Source organism: Schistocerca serialis, chromosome 5 (genome assembly GCF_023864345.2).
Source record: "Schistocerca serialis cubense isolate TAMUIC-IGC-003099 chromosome 5, iqSchSeri2.2, whole genome shotgun sequence".
In the NCBI taxonomy this organism is placed as follows: Eukaryota; Metazoa; Arthropoda; class Insecta; order Orthoptera; family Acrididae; genus Schistocerca; species Schistocerca serialis.
Window position 1 is genome coordinate 506,563,783 of NC_064642.1, and position 23,157 is coordinate 506,586,939.

At 42.5% G+C, this 23,157-nt stretch overlaps 1 protein-coding gene across 1 annotated transcript in view; it reads right to left on the reverse strand.

Annotated features, from left to right (window-relative positions):
* The window catches only part of LOC126480704 (uncharacterized), a 477,291-nt gene that overhangs the window by 190,932 nt on the left and 263,202 nt on the right, over positions 1-23,157 (reverse strand). Inside the window, exon 2 of the mRNA XM_050103949.1 lies at positions 4,136-4,210. The gene's annotated coding sequence lies outside the window, so the exon portion shown is untranslated. The remainder of the gene's footprint in view (positions 1-4,135; positions 4,211-23,157) is intronic.

Here is a 23,157-nt window from a genome sequence, read left to right on the forward strand (position 1 = left end):
GTTCATACCAGTAAGACGTTTCGGTTTAATTGGTCCGTGACGAAGTTCTCTTTCTGTCGGTCAAGGATTCCGTTTGTATGCTGTCCTACTTTGACCATAGCCATGCTCTTTACTCAGATAAAAATAATGACTCGTTCTAATACTGTCGGCTGTTTTATTTCTATAATTGAGGTAACGATGAACGAATATTTGGCAAATGCCATATGCAGCAGGTAGACTGATTCTCAAGCGGAGTAATTTCCAGCGCTTTGGCGCATGTAGAGAAATTTTGGGTTGATATTCGAATTCTTTATTTATTGCCATAAAATCTCTCAATTTCGCGAAAGACTAGGAGCACAAAATTCTGTAATTAGTGAATATCCTCAAGAAGTTCGTATTATCTTTTAAACTGGCAGTAATATATCTAACTGTTGGTATATTATTTACTCCGACGACCACAAGATTGTTATATTAAATAGGTAATAATGTTGCTCGAACGTTTCGGCTTCTTCTTCTTCTTATGGATATGTACATCTACTTATTAACAGAATCTTCCGTCGCTTCTTGGTAGAACAACTTAGCAGTAACAAATGGAAAGAACACTATTAAATTATTTTGTTAATCGGTTTTCGGCTTACAGGGCCAGCATTAGACTGTAACTGTTTGTCGTCGTTAAACAATGTATAATATTCGGAACCACATTGTAAAGAACGTTGAAGAGTGAGATACGAACACGGAATAAATGTCATCTTTGACAGTGCAATGGCAATGCAATTAAGAATGCCAAGGTAAACAGTTAATAAATATAAAAAGAATAAACCAGAAAAACATTAATACTAAACTCTAAAAAAAGTGTCTACATAACAATTTAAATTATACTAACAATCCGAATAAAACAATTGTACGTGAAAAGATAAATTTTAAGATTTTGTACTATGTGAGGAACAGCACAGGTCAGTCCATTTTAATAGTAAAGGTAAGACCGTCCGAATTATTGGCTAACACTGGAGTACACCAAATTACTTGCCCCGATGGTGATAAGTTATATATTGGTCAGTCAGACAGAGATATAACTAAGTTGGCTGAACACGAACGAGTTGAGACATTTGCTGGACTTGTACTGAAGCCTACAGCTAGGAGCCACAATCTTATATCCTTCACTTAGCAAACAAAGGCCAAAAACTTATTTGGTTGGAAATCCTGGAAATCAACAAAAAACAGGCGCACAGGCCTGATTTAATATTAAATAACCAAACACATTACCCAGACTTAACTTAATCCTCACAGTATCCAATGCTTCTCATACTCTCTGTTTCATTACATTCTTCCGTTTTCCCTCTATTTACTTATTTTATTCTGATTGTCTATGTACTCCATATGTTCTGTTGTTACAAATGTCAACACCCCTTCAAGCTATTCTTCAGTACTCTTTCAAATTCTAATTTCATTTGACTGGGATTGTTAATGTAATTTAAATTTTTCATACAGGCGTTGTTTTCTCGAATTTGGTATTTGTTTTACTAATTTAATCCTCCTATATTTATTAATGATTTACTTTTTTAATTGCATTGCCACTGCAATGTCAAAGCCCACATTTGCTCTGCGTTAGTACGTCAACCTTATCTTTTTCAATGTTGTTCAAGTATATTGTATCTACTTTGGCGGGGGTAGTCAGATAAAATCTGACGATAGCCTTCTGAGCCGAAAATCAGTTAACAGAATAAATTAATTCTGTAGAACATACAAAATACTGCACCTTTCATTTGCAACTGGAACGACGCCATTAAAATACCACTGTAGAAAAATCATCGAAAACAAATCCAGAACTTCTTATGAATCATAATAGTTAATCACAATTTTGTGAATTGTACTCGTTGAACATCTTATAGTTTCAGCTTCACACAGCATGTAAACTCTTCCAGGAATTTTCATGTTTCTTAAGGGAGAACGTAAGCAAGTTGAGGTTGTTCTTTCCTGGATTTTATTAGTTGTTTCACCTGCTAAGATGTCCGCCCCCGGTAGCTGAATAATGCCGGCACGGAAACTCAGCGTGTTCGGTCAGACAGTTAGCTGCCCTCTGTAATAAAAAAAAAACTGAGTTAATGGATCAACGGCGAACTGAAACGGGTGTCTTGCGACGTCCGCCCCGAGCAGGTACAACGAACGAAAACGAACAAAATGAGATTTAAAAAAAATTAGTCAGCATGACGGATTGTCAATCCTTTGGGCCCGGGTTCGATTCCCGGCTGGGTCGGGGAATTTTCTCCGCCCAGAGACTGGGTGTTGTGCTGCCATCATCATCATCCTATCATCCTCATCGACTTCAGGTCGCCGAAGTGGCGTCAACTTGAAAGACCGGCACCCGGTGAACGGTCTGCCCGACGGGAGGCCCTAGCCATATGAATAAATAAAAAATCTGCTAAGATTGCAAAAGCTGTGGATATTCTATTATAGTTTGTTAAATCTGCTTAATAACTTCGTCTCTTATACTGATTTGACCAGTCTTTCTTGACATCTGTATGAGGATGACATTTTCCAATTTTTTATTCAACTTCGTGTCACCAGATTCAGTTCATAAATTCAGCAGCTCTTTATCTATTCCTTTTCCTTTAAGAGGGACATTGACTCAGGTTGAGTTCTTCGATGGCCTGTGAAACCTTAGCTGTCTGTAACTAAATTTATCTTCAAGAATTGTCTTCGTCGATCGTTCAGTTTTCTTACAGATACTAGCATTCATCACGATAATATAGAATGATCAGATGTTCACTTTGGTTACTTTGATATTATTTAACATCTGCCGCTCTTCTATGCCTCACCAGCTGCTCTTAGTTTCTGAGGAATTGCTGTTATAGTCATTAATACGATAATTGCTTTGACACAGCATTCCATTCAAGTCTGTCTTGTACAACTACTGCAACTCTCTTGCCATCGAGCCTGTTTACCATTTTCAAGTCTTGATGTTACTTCAGAAGTTTTAACCACCCTACCACCCGCTCATTTCCCTCCATTACCAAATTAATCATTACTTGTTGCCTCAGATTGTATACTGTCAACATATAATTTGACAAACTGCCTGTTGGCTTCTGATCGGGTTCTTCTGCCGACGTTCGTCTGATGATTTTTCTGGAGTTTTGCCAAGCGTCACCATCCGCAATGAAGCTTTAACAATGCCAGCCACTCGTGCTGGCGAAACGTCAGAAGAATTATCAAACACACGTTGACCGGATGCCCCGAGACAGAAGCCAACAGGCAGTTTGTCAACAAATGGACTTGAATGCCTCAACAATTTCGAACCTATGACTTGCTTTAGATGGTTTGTCTCATAAAGCTCTCTCCTCACCAGCTCTACCTTCCTTTGTAGCTGCTCGATCTACCCATCTTATCTGCAGCATTCTTCGTATCTCCAAACTTCAAGAGCTTCTGCTCTCTTCCCTTCTGTACTGCTTGTCCTTCACATTTCACTGCTGTATAAGGATAAGCTCCAAAGAATTCTTTCACAAGGCACAGCCTGACATTTAAATTTCTGTTCAATGTCAACTTACAACTTTTTCTCAGTCTAGGTTTTATATCATCTTTCCTTCTGCTGTAGTCAGCTATTTTACTGTCCAATTAAAAAAAATAAATAAAAAACCTCTACTAGTTTCAGCCTGTCATTTGCCTTGACTCTACCGTATTCCATTACTCTACTTTCACTTTATGTCCATAGTATAACTTCTTTTCACGACTCAGTCTGTTCCGTTCAACTGATCTCCCAAGTACCTGGCTGCCTCTGACAGAAATAAAATGCCACGCCAGACAATCAATTTCTAGCTCTTCTCCCTTAATCTGAATCCCCTTCCAAAATTCTGAGCACTATTTAAAAAAAATAACAAACTGCTTAACTGATTTGCGAAAAGTGTTGGCCTTGCGTGAATTCGCAAGGATACTTGCTTGGAAACGCGGCAAGGAATAACGTGTGTAATCTTTACTTTAATCAGAATGAATGGTAAGGAACAAACGGAAGATCTATCAGTCATCATAAAAGGAGTAATATGCGTTTTCTCATTGAGTAACTTATGTGATTGTTTAAGTTATTTTGCATCTACGTTCTGCATGGATTGCTGCCCTTTAACTTATTCTACCTCCGCTTTACAACCAAAGTATTTTGCATACTCACCTCTGAAGCACGGGTTGTCGAATGCGTATTGGTCTCCGGCGGCTTCTGAATCCGTCACCAGCACCAAGTGTTTTCCTGAAACAGCGATAAGTCTCCCGTCAGGTGGGCCCATTGTCTCCAAGAAATCCATAATATTACAAGTAAATACACCTTAATATGAAATGAGTACTGTAATTTAAACGTCTTGGTTCATACACCGCTTAACTGTTTAAGAAAACTGAATAAATACGTAATGGAAAATACATGTCAAATAAAATAATGGCGATGGTATTACCGAATGCGACCAAACAGGACCAATGTGCTGTTATTGTATTCTTGGCTGCTGAAGGGCAAACACCAGCAGACATCCATCGGAGAATGAAGAATGTGTATGGGGCAGCATATCTGTCGAAGATCACCGTTGTGGAATAGTTCGCCACGGGATGCTGCTGCCTCGTGAAAACGCACATCACCAGATCGTAAATGTCCTAATGCAGAAGTTACCCCAATTCAAATAGGAGACACTCGAGCATCTCTCCCCATGCAATTATCACGTCTTCAGACCCTAAAAAACGCCTCGAAGGGTCGACGCTTCCTCTCGGACGGGGATGTGCAGCAGGCGTTTACGAACTTCTTGACGCAGCAGGACACGGTGTTTTACCAAACGGCTATCTAAAACCTGGTGCGTCGGTGGGATGACTGCCGCAGTTATCACGACGATTTTACTTGGTTGGCATACCGGTTCTGGGCTATACGGCCTTCTAACGGAAACTTTTAGATCACCCCTTACACTTTGAAATTACAAAACTTGTACCAAACAGTCCTCGGATTCGTTGATATTACGATTTGGAAAAAAATCAACGTAGAGGCCAGAAATTCTGGGGGATAAACTGAACTCGTCAGGTGCAACTAACTTCGTTAGAAATCCTCTTCGTACTCTAACTTTACTGAATGCTTGTGACTGACTTTATACACAGGGAGGAAACTACTGTTTATGTGATGTTTTCGGCGAGGAATAGGTCTTGACGCAGAGTGACTAGTGACGTTTATGTAAGTATCCACTAAATAGCTTCTATTGTCTAAGGTGGGAACACACCCCCATTTCAAAGTGACTGGAAATGCCTGTTGGTTGTCTACGTCGATGCCACTTCCAGAAAATACCTCATGTTGAATGGGTGATCTCCGTGATGCCATTGTCGAATCGTTTTTCCAAGAACCCAAATTGAAACTGCGACAATTTGGCAAAACTTCAGACATTTAGTTCCAGATTAGAAAAAGATCCTGTCATAAGGACAAAACGCGATAAACATTAAGCACTACATACTTAAAACTAGGGGATCATATGTTGTCTTTTTAGGCTCGACAAGTTACAAAAATATAAATTTCCGTAATTATTCCTTGCATTCTATTCTTAGCAGAAATTTCCTTCGTTAAAAACAAAAAAAGGCCCGCTGTTGGACAATGTAAGTATTCAAGGAAACACTACGAGTTGCTGCCTGCTTCAAAATAACCCTGTAAGGGAAGTAAGTTTGACATAATTTGAGATTATTAAAAAATGTAGCTCTTATCACATAATTATGTTGGAATGTGTAATTAATCAGTGCGACAGGTTCTGTCAGTTTTGCCTAATTTAGCGACTTAATCGTAGCAATGGGTATCAAAATGAAATGTAGTTTTAACAAATCACCTCTTTTTCATAAGAGTAGTTCTTAGGATGCATTCTGGTGAGCTGGAGACTGAGTTCTAAGAGAAATCATTTCTTACTAACCAAAGGAACCATTTTCTTACTGTGACTGTCCCATTCGCCAGGAAACCTGAACTAGTCAAAGAAATTTAATGTCTTGGACAATGGACTTAAAATCGAGTACAGCTTTATTCTTTCTAGTATACATAGACACAACATCGTTTTCTACGGAAGCCAGTTCGTAGATTTTGACGACTGATGGCATCGTGTTTACGATCGGCGTTCACCCTCTCAGCATCTGCTAGAGCCTGGAGACGGTCAATTGAGTCACCGAAACTGGCTGCCGTATGATAAAATAACATCAAACGACGGCGGTAGACGTTTCATTTTTATACGTTTATTATGAAGTGGTTGCATTTTGAAGGGCTCACGTTGAACATTCCTATCATATATGCCGTTTTTAATGATTACTATCCTCCAGACCAGGGAGCAATTGTATCCAAGTTAAGAATCAAAATATCACGGGAGACAATTGTGTAGTTGCCGCTACAAGTGCAGAATTGCCTTCCACGAGGTTTTCTTGTTCAGTTCGGATACCATTGCTAACTGGTCTGAAGGACTGCAATAATTACAAATGGCGTATACGACAGGAGTGCCCAGCAAAAGTAACCACTCCATAATTTGGCGCACAGTGGGAGATCTGTTGATGATCATTACCGACACGCAAATCGATAGTCTGACGACAATTTGTTTGTGATCATTGACTGGACTTAAAGAAACGAATTCTGTACTCTCTGGATCTCTACCATTGTTCAGCGCTATTCCAAGGACACAGAGGAAGCAATGACGGAAATAAAAGAAATAGGAATGGGACTGAAGGGTGAAATGATATCAATGTTAAGATTCCTGGATGGCTTTGCTATCTACAAAGGAAACGAGGAAGAGTTGTATGACCTTTTTAATAGACTGAAAAGTCTAATGAGTTCAGAGTATAGCTATGAGCTCGTCCAGGCCCTGAAGGCCGAAACGATGTCAACCGGCCGTCGATGCCTTGCGGCATCATGCCGATGCATTATGGAGGGGCATGTGACTAACACACCGCTCTGCCGGCCGTTTTACTGACTTTTCCACCCCGTGCAGCCGTTACCTGTAATTCAGGTAGCTTCTCAATTGGCATTATGAGACTGAGTGCTCACTGTACCAATCCGCTCGCCAAGAAAATCCTTGGCAGTACCGGGAATCGAAACCGGGTCCCTCACAAGACAGCCATTTATGCTGACTACTCAGTTACAGATGCGGAAGCACAGAATACAGATTGAGAGAAAATCGAAGAAAGACGACAACAATGAATAGCAGAAATGGGATTAACAACAAACTTAATTTCGAAATTGATGTACACGCAGTGAAGGAAGTCTGCTACTTGGAAGCAAAATAGCGCATGACGGACGAAGGAAGGATGGCGTAAAAAGCAGACTACCTCATACAAAAGGGGGGAGGGGTCGGCGGGGGTGGGGGGGGGGGGGAGGGGCAAACACCGGTCTTAGTCTGAAGAAGAAACTCTTGAGAACTTGCGTTTGAAGCGCACCATCGTATGGAAGCATCGCACCAATGAGAATAATAGACTGTGGGAAAACCGGGAAAGAAGAGAATCGAAGCAATTGAGATATTGAAAATTAGATTGTCTGATAAGATGAAAAATAAGAAAGTTCTCCGAAAAACTAGCCAAAGGAAAGGAATGTGTGGAAAAGAATGAAAAGAATAAAGGCCAGGATGATAATATATTTCTTGAGTCTAAGGGAATTACGTCCATTGTACTAAAGCGAGCTGTAGAAGGTAATATATGTAGAGAGAGAGAGAGAGAGAGAGAGAGAGAGAGAGAGAGAGAGAGAGAGTCAGATATTAAAATGTGTCTAGCAAATAACTGAGGACTTTACGCGTAGGAGGTGCTCTGAGATGATGAAGTGGGCACAGGGAAGGAAGTCGTGGCGGGCCGCTTCAAATCAGTCAGAAGACTGATGACTCGTTGCAGACCGGATCGAAACTATTATGACATGATGCTTCGCTCATTCAGTCAGTGCACCATGACACTTCAAACTTCATTATTCCTGTCAGTGCCTTTATCTCTAGACAACGATCTTACAGAATAAACATTTTCCTTGCAATGGAGTGTGCGTTATATGAAATTTCCTGACAAATTAAAACTGTGTGCCAAGCCGGCACTTGAGGTTGAGACCCGCAACATCTGATACGCTTTCCGCCTTTCATCGTAGGTAGCAGTTACCCCCTGAGGTTTTTTAACAAAATGTCAAGTAATAATTTAGATATTTACCTCTGTCTGAGTAATGTTAGCCGCAGATAAGATAGTATACGTATCGTTGCCTATCTTCTTACGTTCTTCCATAGACAAATTAAAGTTTTTGAATGATCAGTCTTGCATGTTGTGTATAATTATCTGTCTGTAGAGAGCGAGGGCAGATAGAGAGGTAGGTTCCGCCACTAGCAAAAATATACGTAAATGAGGCTTGAAGGCTATTGTAAGCTATAGTAAGATAAAGTTTTACACACTAATACTCGGCCACATTTTTCGAGCCAAAATAAAAGAAAAATAAAAGGCAAAAGATATATTTAATTTATTATCAGTGCTTGTTTTCCAATACTATAAGCAGTTGATGAGTTTTGCTATTTGGGCCGCAAAGTAACTGATGATTGCCGAAGTAGAGAAGATATAAAAGGAAGACTGGGAATGGCAAGAAAGGCGTTTTTGAAAAAGAGAAATGTTTTAACACCGAATAAAGATTTAAGTGTTACAAAATCTTTTCTGGAGTGTAGCCGTGAATGGAAGTCAAATACACTGATAAGCCAAAGCATTATGACCAAATCCCACCGCAAAGTTGCATCCCGACTGGTGGCGTTGACGGTGCGTGTCGTAGTAACAAAAGTGTGTAAGCGGAGTATACACGGACGGGGAATCACCTTAGCGAAGATATGTGATCCAAATAAAGAAATCCATTAATATAGGCGACTTTCACAAAGGACAGGTCATTATTACGCAGACCCTGTAAATGAGTATCTCGGAAACGGCGAAGCTCGTCGAAAGTCCACGAGTTACTGTGGAAAGGGGTACAAGGACAGTGAAACTACCACTAGGCGCTAAATGGTTGGACATCCAAGATGCGGGATTCGGAGACTTGTCTACTCTGTAAAGTAGGATAGATGGTGATCTTTGGCATCTCCGCCGGAAAAGCACAATGCTGGTGCACGCACAAGTGTTTCGGAGCACGACGTTCACCGAACATTGCTGAATATGGCGCTCCGCAGCAGACCACCCCTACCTGTTCATATGCTGACACAACGGCATCGTCAATTACGATTGCAGTGGGCATGGGACCATCGGGATTCAACCGTCTATCAGTGGAAACGTGTCGGCTCTTTGGGTGAATAACATTTTTTCTCTACTAGGTCGATGGTCGTCTCCAGAAATACAATCATAGAGTTGAACGGCGGCTCGAAACGTGCAGCGCGCCATGGACGCAGGCTGGTGGGAGCAGTATTACGCTATGGGACACATTCTCCTTCGCTTCCATCGGACCTTTGGTAGTAATCGAAGACACGCTGACAACTGCGAACCACCTGCATCCCTTCATCTTGATGTCTTCCCCGACTGCGATGTCATTTTTTTACAGTATAATAGTTCGTCTCTTGGTGCCAGAACCATGCTACAGTGGTTTGCGGAGTGTTATAATGATTTCATATTGATGTCTCGCGACCAAATTCTTTTGTGAAGGCCTCGTCGCTGCTGCCGTGGAGGCCGAGGTTGAGAGTTCGTAAAACGGCTTCTGGTGCAGTACACCGCCAAGACAACTTCTCTCTGCCACTATTACACAGCTGTGTCCCAGGGTCAGATAACAGGAGAGGAGAATGAAGGTTCTACAACACTCCAACAAATTAATAACGAAGTCATACCAATGAGTTAAAAAGGTTTACTTATCTTTGTGACTGGTTGAACAATGAAGTCTTGAATACTGCATGTAATGTAACACAGAAAAGGCTCTACATGGCTGAGTGTAAATAATCATAGGTAAACTTCACATTATATAGCAAATGCAATTTACAACAACTGTCTTTTCGCTTCGAAAGAGTTCATAAACGACGTTCTCTAACTAAGTCAGCCCTGGACGATGATCTATAACCAAGTGGGCGGGAGCTGCTCTTCTGACTTACGAGTAGGCTTCCGTCCGTTGTCGTCCGGTCATTAGCGGAGTGTACTCGGCCGGCAGTTGGCCGAGGCGGAGTCGATATCTTCATCTTCAGCGCCGCCCGTGACGCTGGTGGAAATCGCGCGAGTGGCGAGTCTTTATGGCACTGGTACCAGCTCGCATATTTGCGCCTGCGGTGCTTTTGTCGCTGTGTTTTGTTCGGACGACACAGCAAATTCGCCTAGTTGTAGAACCCATTCGGATCGCTATCGGACAGTACCTCGCGTACGCATATTAGCGGCTCGTTATTTACCCGAATTACATGACCTGTGCGTAGAAGTCTAAAGCCACATACCTCCGCAAACCTACCAACAAACTGTCGGATCTCTCATACACAGAATCAGTGATGTATTTCGGTATAAAGCCGGACAAACAAGCTATTAAGGAGCTGGTCATAATGTTTTGGCTCATCAGTGCATAAACAATAAGCAGTGGAGGCAAGAAGAGAAAGGATTTTGAAATGTGGTGCTACAGAAAAATTCTGATGATTAGACGGATAGATCGCATTAGTAATAAGGTTGCACTGAACAGAAGTGAAGAGACAAGAAATTTATGGCATAACTGGACTAAAAAATGGTTCAAATAGCTCTAAGCACTATGGGACTTAACATCTGAGGTCATCAGTCCCCTAGACTTAGAACTATTTAAACGTAACTCTCCTAAGGACATCGCACACATCCATGCCCGAGGCAGCATTCGAACCTACGACCGTAGCAGCAGCGTGGTTCCAGACTGAAGCGCCTAGACCCACTCGACCATAGCGGCCGACACTTGACTAAAAGACGCAATCGGTTGACAGGACACATTCTGAGACATCAAGAGATCATCAGTTTATTATTGGAGGGAAGTGTGGGGTTAGAAATCGTAGTGGGAGACCAAAAGGTGAATACAGTAAGCTGATTCTGAAGGATGTAGGTTACAATAGTTATTCGGAGGTAAAGAGGCTCGTACAGGATGGAGTAGCATGGACATCTGCATCAAACCAGTTCAAATGGTTCAAATGGCTCTGAGCACTATGGAACTTAACTTCTCCATGCCCGAGGCAGGATTCGAACCTGTGACCGTAGCGGTCGCGCGGTTCCAGACTGTAGCGCCTAGAACCGCACGGCCACTGCGGCCGGCATCAAACCAGTCTTCGAATCGGAGTCCACAACAATAAAAACAAAAACAATAATCCATCTAAAGTTATCTTCCCAGACGTAGCATTCTGACTCAATCCCTGCAGTCCAACTCATTTTTCATAAGATTCGCTCTACATTTATTTGTCTCTCCTGAGGCGCTCACGTCGTGACTTAGAAAAGCGACAGTGGAACTTACAAATGTTACCTTCCACAATGCTCTCATCGACTAAACTAAGTTAGTGGTTCGAGTCGGATCCGGGACGCTCGCACGCCCACACACAAAATCGCGCTCCGCGCCCTAGCCACGTATATATATAGTGCTCGTAAACGAGAGGCAACACAACTTTCGTACCTATGATCGCTGACTGCTGGTGATTAATGAGGAAACGGAAATCACTACCGCATAGATTCTAATATAGCCTCCCGTCACTGACGTATTTTTCTGTCAGTAAGGATCTTGAAAGTCTTGCAAACACTGTTAACTCTATGTAGCTTGGAGATGGAGAAAGGCTACACACGCGCAACCAGATTTGGGGCCGTGAGTCAGACCGCCTCGGTCCTTACATGCGGCTCGTGAAGCAACTGGAGAGAAATCGCAATGCCCACGCATAGAACGCAGCTTTGGGATTGTTCGCGGCTCACAACGTCGCAGTCTCCAGAAACTTCGCTACAAAAATAACCCAATAGTTGACACAGTAGACACTGAAAGAGGTAAGAATGGTACCATTATTTAAAACTGATACCTGCAAATACCCATTTGAAGTAATCTGCGAAACTTCAGATGTGAAGTGTACCAAACAGCGCACGCCACTCAACTGCCAAGGCAAGGAGGCACAGCAAATAACGAAATCTTGATTGTTGTATTTATTCAGCATAGCAGGAGGAGTACATGATTATATTTTCAGATGATCTGGGGGTATATGGGGTGTAAAATTTAGTACACAGAGCAGCCGTCTCTTGCAGCAACAACTATTCTAACCCATCTGGTACCGAGTCGGAAATGAGTTTGTATGACAGATATGTGTACGCCATTTCATGCTGCATCAACTCCATAATTTATTAATGGTAGCGGCTTGCGAGTGGTAGCGAGTCAGTCACTCGATAACCTAAAACCAACTGTTTTCAATGGTTGAGACGTCTGAGGAACGTACGGTACTGCTCAAGGAAACAATCGAACACCCTGAGTTTTGTCACTTCTAGTGGCATCTAGAGCCAAATCTAGCAAACTGGACTGTTCAGTTTATCCAATATAAGCAGATCCCCGTCGGTAACTTTGCAACTGCATTCGTGAACGCCTACTTGTCCCTTTGTTCAGGGGAGATATGTACTGCAAAGGGGCAATTACCTGGGAGAATTTGCACCGAGCAGATGAGTCTCAGCTAGGCACACACCGCACTGCAAAGAGCGGAATACATTGTTTGATGTGTATTAGAAGAAGGGGTACTTGGGAGACTGCGCATCAGAATGGAATGGAAATCTACTGATGTGGTATACCTATGCAGACAAACAAATGCCAGCCCATAACGCGACGGTGCACCTCTGGTCATTATGCAAGAAGTTATTCAACTTGGCTTTGGTTGATAAAGTTGTTGGATGTCCTCCTTAGGGATATCGTGACAAATTTTGTCCAATTGGCACGTTAAATCGTAAATATCCGTGGTGCTTGGAGGGCCCTGCCCATATTGCTCAAAACGTTATGAGTTAGGGAGACATTCGGCTACCTTGCTGGGCAAGGTAGAGTTTAACAAGGACGAAAACCATCAATAGGCATCTCGCCGTGTGCGGGCGGGCATTATCTTGCTGAAATGTAAGTCCAGGATGACTTGCCATGAAGAGCAACAAAACGGGGTGTAGAATATCTTCAACGTACCGCTCTGCTGTAAGGGCGCACCGGATGACAAACAAAGCGGTCCTGCTAACAAGGGAACCTCCCCATCGCACCCCCCTCAGATTTAGTTATACGTTCGCACAGTGGATAGGCCTTGAAAAACTGAACACAGATCAATCGAGAAAACAGGAAGAAGTTGTAGGAACTATGAAAAAAAGAAGCAAAATATACAAACTAAGTAGTCCATGCGGATGATATGCAACTTCAAGGATCATGTGAGCATAGGAGCGCCGTGGTCTCGTGGTTAGCGTGAGCAGCTGCGGAACGAGAGGTCACTGGTTCAAGTCTTCCTTAGAGTGTAAAATTTTATTTTTTATTTTCAGACAATTATCAAACTTCAGGCACTCACACATAATCAACTTCGCTCTCCAAAATTCCAGGACATGTTCAGATTTGCTTGGACATTGCAGGATTTGTCGGTCTACACACGTAAAAATTTGAAAACGTTAAAAACATGTTTTGACAGAGCACAGGGAAAAGTGTGCGACTGTGAAACTGTTGGATTCATTTGTTGCAGTTTATGTGACAAACTCTTATGTTTTCATCACTTTTTTGGGAGTAATTCTCACATCCACAAGAAAACCTAAATCGGGCAATGTAGAAGAATCTTTTTACCCATTCGCCAAGTGTACAGGTTAGGTGGGTCGACAACATATTCCTGTCATGTGACGCACATGCCCTCACCAGTGTCGTATAGAATATATCAGACGCGTTTTCCTGTGGAGGAATCGGTTGACCTTTGACCTTGCGATCAAATGTTTTCGGTTCCCATTGGAGAGGCACGTACTTTCGTCTACTAATCGCACGGTTTTGCGGTGCGGTCGCAAAACACACACTAAACTTACTACAGTGAACAGAGACGTCAATGAACGAATGGACAGATCATAACTTTGCGAAAATAAAGAAAAACTTTTCACTCGACGGGAGACTTGAACCAAGGACCTCTCATTCCGCAGCTGCTCACGCTAACCACGGGACCACGGCGCTCCTGCGTTCAGACTATCCTTGATGTTGCCTATCTTGGCATGGACTACTCAGTTTGTATATTTTGCTTATTTTTTTCGTAGTTCCACACAATTTCTTCCACTTTTCTCGATTGATCTGTGTTCAGTTCTTCAAGGCCTATCGACTGTTCCAACTTATAACTAAATCTGAGGGGGGTACGATGGGGAGGTTCCCTTGTAAGAAGAGAAATGGCACCTGAGACCATCCTGGTTGTTGGGCCAAATGGCGGAGCGACAGTCAGGTTGGTATCCCACTGCACGTCTCCAAATACATGTTCGCTGGTCATCGGGGCTCAGTTCGAACCGGAACTCATCACTGTAGACAATTCTACTCCAGTCAATGGGATTCCAGCCTGAAGACGTTTCTGTAGATGCGATTTCTTTTCATAGTAAGATCCCTTTGGTTGCCATCCGTGGTCACTCTTACAGCGAAGCAGTACGTCAACTATCTCTTACACCCTGTTTTGTTGTCCTGCCATTCCGCGCTTACATTTCAGCAAGATAATGCCCACCCGCATACGGCGAGAGTCTTTGCTACTTGTTTCCATGCTTGTCAAACCCTAATTTGTCCAGAAAGGTCGCCGGATCTCTCCCAATTGAAAACGCTTGGAGCATTAGAAGCAGGGCCCCCAACCGTCTCGGGATTTTCACGATCTAATGCGCCAACTGGACAGAATTTGGCACAATATCCCGCAAAAGACATAAAACTACTCTGCCAAACAATGCCAAGCTGAATAACCGCCTGAATAAGCACCAGAGGCGGACCAACGCGTTACTGGCTAGCTCAATTTGTGAATCTCTTTCTGTTGAATAAATCAATTTTTCTTGAAATGTAATCATTTGTTTGTCTGTAGGGTGTGTCCGGAACGTAGGGACGACTATTAAAGTGTTATAGAAGATACAAAATTTTTTGAAAATGTAATGTTTTTTTACAAACACATTAAGTCACTTCTCCCATTTTTGTATCAAAAGTTATATCTTCCTTATGACAGTCCAAGGCCGCGCGGCAACAAGCAATGCGTTCACTGAAGTTCTCGATGACGCGTTCACAAACCTCTGGTGGGATGCCGTTAATAACCCTTTTAATTGAATCCTTCAGTTGGTGTATTGTTTGTTCACGTGCATTTTTGATTTCACAAATCCCCCCCCCCCCCAAAAAAAAGGGTCACAAGGCGTAAGGTAGCATGATCTGGCAGGCCCTTCCTGGTTGCCACGCAAGGAGATAATTTTTTGAGGAAACTTTTCGTTCAACAGAGCAATAGTTTCACAGGATGTGTAACATTCGCACCATCTTGTCGAAACCAAAAATCGGCATTTTCATCAATAAGAGGGAAATACCAATAAGAAAGCATATTTCGGTAACGGTCGCCGTTCACAGTGACGGCAGCTCCGTCGTCATTTTCAAAAAAGTAAGGGCCGATCAACTCCCCCTGCCCAAAACCCACACCACACAGCCTTGCGTTGTGGATGCATCTCATTTTCCACAGTTGCTCGTGGATTTCCGTTATCTCAGATTTTGCAGTTCTGATTATCGACGTACCCACTGAAGTGGAAGTGCACTTCATCCGATCTGAGAGCCAAGACCCGTTGAGCAAATCGATGTCTCTTGCCGTGATCGACAGGCTTCAACTCTTCTGTGAGTTGAATATTTTGTGCATGCATTTTCAAATCTTTTGAAAGGATTTCATGCAGTTAACTTGGTAATAACTTCAATTATTGAGCTCGTCGGCGAACCGATTTTCTGAGACTTACAGTCACATTGTCAACACCACAGCAAAGTTTTCTTGTGTTCGAACAGAACACGGTCGTCCTGCTTTCTTAACGTTTGAAACAGAACCCGTGGTCTCAAACTTCCGGATCAACTTCCGAACCGATGATTCGGTTGGAGTGGCATTGCGTCCGAGTGTCACACGCAATTCACGAACGGTTCTTTGAACATCCGCTGTTTTTGTAATAACCTGTTTCATTATCATACGCTGCTGAGATCTCATCTGCTCCATGACAGAAAATAAACATCAAACAACAAGTTCACCTCATAAAAGCTATCAGGGCACTAATGGGAAGAATCGTAGATAACAAACACGAAAAAACTACGGCTGCCAACGGTCCTATAACAAAATAAAAAATTCAAATTTGTCCTTACTTCCTGGACACCGTTATATCACATCTAGTGATCTGCGTCCCAATCGGATAATTTCTACTAGAGTGATTGCGTCGCGTGCCCAATGACGCCCCGTACCTTCACGCCAGATGATGGGCTGGTATGACGATGACGAATACAGTATGGCAACGTTTCTTCCCCTCGAAGCCTCCACATGTGGATACGTCCATCGAGATGCTCTACGTAGAATTACAGTGCATTTTTGGAGAAACATTTTGGTTGTTGGAATTACAAATCCCGTGTTGTGAAGCCACGCATTGTAGCGCTCCTCACTGTACTCCACAATACAGTTTAATAGAACAGCTTATTTCTTTATAATTAATTTGTTTGAATTTAATTAAAAATAGAGTTACATAATTTCAGTTTGGCAACTCATTTGTCAGATAGATTTTCCGTAAATCCGTCACTTTTCTTGTTCAGCATTACAACACAGACATACACTAAGATAAAGAATACCACTCCAATCCAGGTTCAGTTTGCAAGATTAAACAAAGAAACGTTGCACGTTACAGACCTGCCCCTATCGAATTCCAACACGTTTTGGTACGTATTCTTCTTCTCACACAGGGCATAACACGGTATTCTTACAAAGAACAGTCAAATGCGGTTTTTGAATGAGAAGCACGCTGCTAACCTATTCTTGTATATAGAATGTGCTCACAAATACGTTGTGCGGTTGTGCTGAATAAGTTATCATTTACATATCAAAGCATGCAATAGCTGTAGAGCGTTTTGCCGTAATACGTAAGATAACTTTTCTGTGCTAAGGAATTAGAACATTTGGTTGTAGTGAAAAACTCTTTCTTAGCTGAGAACCTTTTTCCTAATTTTTATCTAATGTGCAAATCCCATCAGTTCTGGGAGGACTGTTCTAAAATTTTCATTAAAAAAATTTATTGGTCTCAAAAATTTTACTCAGTCACAAAGTCCTGTGGATGTGTGAATAGATAAAAATTGGAGGGCGCCAAATTTCTGTGAACAGGTTGGGTATTCCATCAATTCGTAGTTTACATCCCTCAGTTTTCTCATTACCAAAGCACAATTTTGAGTGGGTGTACTGCCCTACATCTATGTTTTACAATTCATTTATCTTCTCAAATATTTATTATTCCATTTAGTCCAATATGTATGCATAGAATTCCAGTTTTTGCTTTTGCCTCCACAACCAAACCAAGAAAAAAATCTCCCTTTCGTACCCGACAAATTTAGGGAAACTGGAGAATACCCAGACGCGAATTTGAGTTGCCTTCTTCACAAACATGAGTTCATTACGTTGAGCTCTGCTTTCATATCACACCGAATGATCATTGCTAGCCGTATCTCTGAAACGGCAATGACATGGCAAAAAAAAGAAAAAAGATATGAACATACTATACTTCTGACTACTTGAAACTCGGAAGCTATGTGCAATTCAGTCATCGAATCTGTACTCACATACCGATGTGTCAGCGATACAATGAAGGAATCCCTACGCAGAAAAAGTAAAAGTGGCAGGAACTAAAGATCCAACTGTGGTAGGAGTCGTGCTATCAATTAGTGGACAGAAGAGTTGAAAGCAGAAGAGAAGACCATGCTGTTACAATTTTGGAAGTCGTAATCGCCATCAAATGTAGGAAATCAGTATATTTTTGCATCTATCGAAGTGAGAAGCAGTGCTACGGTCAGTGTTTGATTTGTAAAAAATAATAAAAAAAAGGAAAGGGAGGTGGTACTGCGACCGTCCCGGAGGGGACGGGGATGTTTTTAAATGTAGAACGTAGACTTATTAAAACGTTACTTTAATGCCTTTCTGAGTATTTTAAGATTGTGAATTATTAATGGTAAAAAACAAGACTCATGTGCACCAACAATCTTTTATAACATGTAGGTTAAATATTGTTTCTCAGTTTACGATTTGTTGCAAAAAAGAAATTAAAAGAAGGCGAACACACGTAAATTCGAACTATAAGATAGTCAAAAATAGATAAAAACTTAAAAGTTTTAACTTAGAGTTTATAAAGCTGTCCAAAGCTTTGAAAGGTTTCCATTGTACGTCCATGCTCCCACTGTTTCTTCGCTGTTGACGTCCGTAGCAGAGTGCTGTCACGAAGCAGCCAGGATTCCACGTACTTTCAAGTGTCAAAACGAGTCATTGGTGGCCCATACAACTTCAGAAAAACATTCTTTTGTTAACACAGAGGCTCTTCATCAGATTCAGATGGGAAAATCCTGTTCCACATGCACTGTTGTTTGTCAATGGAAGCTAATTTGTGGGATACATTGTTTTGTTTTCATAATTTCCACCAAGGTCCTCACAACCGTCAACAACATACGAAATGCTTTAATCGTATCTCGTTCGTTCAACCTTTGACCCTAAAATTTCAATCGTACATACATATCAGAAACTACAGTTCTGATTTTTTTTTCCTGTGAGAAATAAAGCACTGGCCAGATCCCTGTTCGGCTCCAACCTCTCATTCCCGACCCCACAGAACACCTGATCCTTAGTCTCCTCTTCCCTGGCCTTACCATCACCTACAACTAACTCATCGAAGTAATGGTACACGGGTAACTTGGGCCTGGGTCTGAACAATAACCACGGTCACAAAATCTGACAGTGGTTTGTAATCACTATATTCAATTTCAATCGCAGAAACGGCAATATGCAGCAAAAGCAGAATGTGGAAGAAACGACGCCCACAAAAGGCAATTAATTAGTACTATGTGGCACAAAGACGTTTGTAGTTAACAGTTGTTCACTGGCTACCAAATAGTGTCATCTCACCGCTGCTCCTAACTTGATACGGAGAAGCATTGCCGACATCTGCTCCACACTGCGAACGAGCGTAGCGCTGGACTAGGGAGGCTGAGAAACGGAAAGTGAATATTTGGGTTGGCTGCCGCTATCATGGACCGGACCGCAGGGAGGGTGTCGGCCTGTGAGGCGGGCCCCATTGAGGAGCGGCCGGCCAGCAGCGGCGGCAAGGTGACACCGAGACACGCCCAGCGGCCCTGACCTTTAGTCGCCGCTCGGCGCTCGCCCGGCCACCGGCCACCAGCAACCAGCGCTCGCCGTGCACACTCGCCGCTGCACGCCTCTCGCTGCGCACGTTTTGGCAACGTTCACTGGACCCTGCTCTCTCCGTACAGTTAGTCACTTACTCGTTTGCATATCGTACAGGGCTATTCATGAGTACCTCCGGGGTTTCAGAAAGAGACTGCACGAGAACTACAAGACATACAAAAAACTGATATATATCAGTGGACAGAGCATTTCCCCAGGTCAATACGATCTCCAGTTTTAGATTCGTGTTCTGCGCTGCGGCGTAATTTCAGAGCGCATCACCAGGAGGCAGACATATCGTAACATGGCGTATAATGGAGCTATGTGTGCGACTTGTACGATTTAGCGACTATATTGTAAACATAAGGTAAAAGCACCAACGAACAAAATAGTCGTCGGTGATACAACAAATTCCTTGAGACTGGCAGCTCGTTCATTCATTTCCGTGTCCGATCACCATTTCCAAAATGCAGCAACTCCAATGGCCTCGTAATTTGCCAAGTCCAGTCATGTGCTGTGCAAGATTATTCCCCTGGTGATATACAGGGTGGTCCATCGACAGTGACCGGGCCAAATATCTCACGGAATAAGCGTCAAACGAAAAAACTACAAAGAACGAAACTCATCTAGCTTGATGGGGAAACCAGATTGCGCTATGGTTGGCCCGTTAGATGGCGCTGCCATAGGTCAAACGGACATCAACTGAGTTTTTTTTAAATAGGAACCCCCATTTTTTATTACATCTTCGTGTAGTATGTAAAGAAATATGAATGTTTTAGTTCGACCACTTTTTCGCTTTGTGATAGATGGCGCTGTAATAGTCACAAACGTATAAGTACGTAACATTCCGCCAGTTCGGACGGTATCTCCTTCGTGATACATTATCCGTGTTAACCGTGTTAAAATGGACCGTTTACCAATTGCGGAAAAGGTCGATATCGTGTTGATGTATGGCTATTGTGATCAAAACGTCCCACGGGCGTGTGCTATGTATGCTGCTTGGTATCCTGGACGACATCATCCAAGTGTCCGGACCGTTCGCCGGATAGTTACGTTATTTAAGGAAACAGGAAGTGTTCAGCCACATGTGAAACATCAACCACGACCTGCAACAAATGATGATGCCCAAGTAGGTGTTTTAGCTGCTGTCGCGGCTAATCCGCACATCAGTAGCAGACAAATTGCGCAAGAAACGGGAATCTAAAAAACGTCGGTGTTGAGAATGCTACATCAACATCAGTTGCACCCGTAGCATACGAGGTGGGGCTAGAAAAAAACCGGACTAGTACTGGTGAAACAATAAAACGAATGCAATAAGGCTGAACGTCGCGTGGCCTGTCACGTGACTCTCGCTCCGCCTACAGCTCGAGTTTCATCTGCCTCCTGCACTCAGTCTGCCCGTGGCGTCTGTTTTAAGTAGTTGACGTTTTGTCTGTGCTTCGGAAAATGTTGAGTGTACAGAAAGAACAGCGTGTTAACATCAAATTTTGTTTCAAACTAGGAAAATCTGCAAGTGAAACGTTTGTAATGTTACAACAAGTGTACGGCGATGATTGTTTATCGCGAGCACAAGTGTTTGAGTGGTTTAAACGATTTAAAGATGGCCACGAAGACACCAGTGATGACACTCGCACTGGCAGACCATTGTCAGCAAAAACTGATGCAAACATTGAAAAAATCGGTAAACTTGTTCGACAAGATCGCCGTTTAACAATCAAAGCAGTGTCTGAGTTAACAGGAGTTGACAAGGAAAGTGTTAGGCAGATTCTTCATGAAAGTTTCAACATGAACAAAGTGTGTTCAAAAATGGTTCCAAAGTGTTTCACAATTGAACAGAAGGAACGCCGAAGAATGAATTGTTCTGACATCCTGGAAAACATTGACAGTGATCCCACCTTCTTACAAAATGTTATTACTTGCGATGAATCGTAGTTTTTTACTTACGATCGCGAAACTAAACGCCAATCGATGCATTGGAAAACTCCTGGTTCTCCACGACAAAAAAAAAGCACGAATGTCAAAATCGAAATTCAAGGCAATGATGATTGTTTTTTTGACATCAAAGGGATTGTGCACGTTGATTGGGTACCAGAGGGACAAACAGTGAATCAGCATTACTACATTAGCATCCTGGCTACCCTACGTGAGCGAGTACGGAGAAAACGGAACGATTTGTGGAGAAAAAAGTCATGGATCCTTCACCAAGACAATGCCCCAGCTCACAGTGCGTTGTCAGTGAAGACGTTTTTGGCAAAACACAACATTCCCATCTTAGATCATCCACCCTACTCACCTGATTTGGCCCCCTGTGACTTTTTTCTTTTCCCTAAAGTCAAGTCAGCTTTGAAAGGAACTAGATTTGAGACTGTTGAAGCAGTAAAAGAAAAAGCGACGGAAGTAATGTATGGACTTACCGAAAATGATCTGCAGCATTGCTATGAACAGTGGAAAATTCGTATGGAGCGGTGTAGAGACCGAGGAGGAGAGTACATTGAAGGAGATAACATGAAATTGTAAATAATTGTAAATAAATGTTTTTTCCAGCATAAGTCCGGCTTTTTCTAGCCGCACCTCGTATTTCTATGCACCAGGAATTGCATGGCGACGACTTTGAACGTCGTGTACACTTCTTCCACTGGGCACAAGAGAAATTAAGGACCGATGACAGATTTTTTGCACGCATTCTATTTAGCGACGAAGCGTCATTCACCAACAGCGTTAACGTAAATCGGCATAAAATGCTCTATTGGGCAACGGAAAATCCACGATGGCTGCAACAAGTGGAACACCAGCGACCTTGGCGGGTTAATGTATGGTGCGGCATTATGGGAAGAAGGATAATTGGCCCCCATTTTATCGATGGCAATCTAAATGGTGCAGTGTATGCTGATTTCCTACGTAATGTTCTATCGATGTTACTACAAGATGTTTCACTGCATGACAGAATGGCGATGTGCTTCCAACATGATGGATGTCCAGTACATAGCTCGCGTGCGGTTGAGCCGGTATTGAATAGCATATTTCATGACAGGTGCATTGGTCGTCGAAGCACCATACCATGGCCCGCACGTTCACGGGATCTGACGTCCCCGGATTTCATTCTGTGGGGTAAGTTGAAGGATATTTGCTATCGTGATCCACCGACAATGCCTGACATGCGTCAGTGCGTTGTCAATGCAATTGCGAACATTACGGAAGGCGAACTACTCGCTGTTGAGAGGAATGTCGTTACACGTATTGCCAAATGCATTGAGGTTGACAGACACCATTTTGAGCGTTTATTGCATTAATGTTGTATTTACCGTTAATCACGCTGTAACAGCATGCGTTCTCAGAAATGATAGGTTCACAAAGGTACATGTATCACATTGGAACAACAGAAATAAAATGTTGAGGCGTACCTACGTTCTGTACTTTAATTTAAAAAACCTACCTGTTACCAACTATTCGTCTAAAATGTGAGTCATATGTTTGTGACTATTACAGCGCCATCTATCGCAAAGCGAAGAAAGTGGTCCAACTAAAATATTCATATTTCTTTACGTACTACACGAATATGTATTAAAAATGGGGGTTACTATTTGAAAAAAACGCAGTTGATATCCTTTTGACCTATGACAGCGTCATCTAGCGGGCCAACCATAGCGCCATCTGGTTTCCCCCTCCAAGCTTGACAAGTTTTGTTCTTTGTAGTTTTTTCGTTTGACGCTTATTTCGTGAGATATTTGGCTCGGTCACGATCAATGGACCACCCTGTATAAGCAAGTGGTCAGGAACTATTGTTGTTCCGCACTCGCAGGACATGTCTGCATCAGCTGGAAGGATGCTCCAGTTTTGAATGTTAGTCTTGCAACAAGAGTCGCCCAGTCTTAGACGATCGAGTGAT